Consider the following 2,500-nt stretch of genomic DNA (forward strand, 5'->3'; position numbering starts at 1 on the left):
TGAGGATTGGGTGTAGGATGTTGGGTCACGTGTCACGACCTTCCTTCTTACGGAAGTCGTATCAAAGCCCAACATATGTGGGGAAACGTAAGTCGTCTGGCAGATGGTATGCGCTGGTCATGTGGTGTATGCGGATGCCTAATCGCTTGCATATGTTGCTCTTCCCAGGTAAATTAGGCGATGTCCATGGTTATTGGTGCGTGAGATTTGAGAGAGAGAGAGAGAGAGAGAGAGAGAGAGAGAGAGAGAGAGAGAGAGAGAGAGAGAGAGAGAGAGAGAGAGAGAGAGAGAGAGAGAGAGAGAGAAAGAGAAAAAGAAAGAGAGAGAGAGAGAGAGAGAGAGATAAAGAGAGAGAGAGAGAGAGAGAGAGAGAGAGAGAGAGAGAGAGAGAGAGAGAGAGAGAGAGAGAAAGTGAAAAAGAAAGAAAGAGAGAGAGAGAGAGAGAGAGAGAGAGAGAGAGAGAGAGAGAGAGGAGAGAGAGAGAGAGAGAGAGAGAGAGAGAGAGAGAGAGAGAGAGGAAGAGAGAAAGAGAAAGAAAGAAAGAGATTGATTTGATAACATTTATTTACAGAACAGTGTACATGCCCTGCAAAAAGCCAGGTTAAGCTACAAAAGCATCTATTCAAACTGGCAGTGCTTCTATTTATGTAGAGGGCTATCAGTCAAACATCAGTGTTATATACATGCCAGAAGGGCTGTGCCATCTTCACTGCATTATTAGTATATGATATAGATGGTAAACAAAACCTTTATATCACTAATCATGTCAAAGACTAAACCAGAGTCTATAATAGAGTTAATATAATCAATAAGTGCAATAGAGACGTTGATTACTTGACCATTTCCAAGGCCCACTACAGGTTGGTGCTGTTGTTGATCGAGGAGGAGTGTGAACAACCTCTCCTGGAATTGAGATTGCTGAACCATCTGTTGTTCTATCATAAACATCATCTGCTTCATCTGCCGAAGCAGCATTTGTAGCATATCCTTCATTTCTCCGTTGGTCTCTTGTTTGTCCTGCTGCAGTGAGGGCTGAGCTGGTGCTGGAGCTGGTGCAAACGTTGGTGCAGCAGATGGTGCTTGGGTTGGAGCTGCAGTTTGTACTGAAGCTGGTACTGGTGCTTGAGTGGATGAGGCTGTTGCTCCTGTTGGTGCTGGTACTGTGGCTGGTGCCATGATGTGCATTGTGGGGGCCATCACTGTTCTCTTCTGCTGGTGTGGGAATTCCCCCACATCATTAAGGCGCAATTTTGTAATATGGCCAAGAATCTGTTCGTTCTTACATCTTTTACGTATACATTATTTCTCCCAATCTTTAGCTCTATTGATCCGTGTGTTTTATCGTAAGGGTCCATTTGTAATGTTTGAGAGACCAATCAATATCTATCACCATGAGTGCGAAGTTTTGCGTCCTGTTTGAAGCAAGATCTATGTAAGTACTTATATAGACCTTGGTTTGAAGTGCGCGCACAGGCGTCCGGGGGGCGTGACCTCCACTTCAGCAAATAACTGCCTCTCTGCTTTTCTTCTCGTTCTCTTTGTGGGTCTAGCAATATCCTCCTCACTGAGGGTATCGTATCCCCCCCCCCCCGCCCCCTCTTTCCATGTGTTGGGTTTGTGGCCGTCCTAGCAGTGGGCGCGGTTACTTCCCTGACTGACCTGAGTGCCTGTCCTTTGAAAATAAACAACAACACACAGGGGTCGCCTACGGTGTCTGGCAGAACGTCTTTGAGTGTGTGTAGGATCTTTCGCTTTCAAGTTTACAGTTAATTCTTTGTATCACTTTCGAACATATGATTAAGTGAACATTGTCAAGCATAGGATCAGAATACAACTTACAGGTCTGTGAAGACCCGATTGTCAAGGTAACTCCGATCCAATAAGGACAGGTCACAAGGTCACGGGAGAGAGAGAGAGAGAGAGAGAGAGAGAGAGAGAGAGAGAGAGAGAGAGAGAGAGAGAGCGAGAGAGAGAGAGAGAGAGAGAGAGAGAGAGAGAGAGAGAGAGAGAGAGAGAGAGAGAGAGAAAGAGAGAGAGGCGATGTGTGCAACATAAAATAACGTAGTTACGCCTTCAACTTTACATTTTCTTTGATCCCATCATTCCAGCAACAATGGTCTCACAGTTCGTTAACAGGGAAACTTTGAGAAAAGAATAAGTGAATAATTCTCGAAAATTCTCTTCTCGTGGCATGGGTTTCTTCTGAAAACAGGCTTCTCGTTTTCCTTCTTACTCTCTACTCTTTTTCGATCCTCCTCTCTATTTCTCCGACTATATCTATATATCTATCTATGTTTGTCTATACTTGTCTGTGTCAATATATGTCTTTTTGTCAGTATCTGTCCGTCTGTATGTCTATATTTGTATGTCTGTCTGTTAATATCTATCCTTTTTCTGTCTATATCGGTCTGTCTATCTACATCCTGCTGTCTGTCTGTTTATAACTGTCTGTGTCCATATCTATATCTCTCTCTCTATCTGTCTATCTTTCAATCTAGCT

This window comes from Penaeus vannamei, chromosome 37 (genome assembly GCF_042767895.1).
Source record: "Penaeus vannamei isolate JL-2024 chromosome 37, ASM4276789v1, whole genome shotgun sequence".
NCBI classification, from domain to species: Eukaryota; Metazoa; Arthropoda; class Malacostraca; order Decapoda; family Penaeidae; genus Penaeus; species Penaeus vannamei.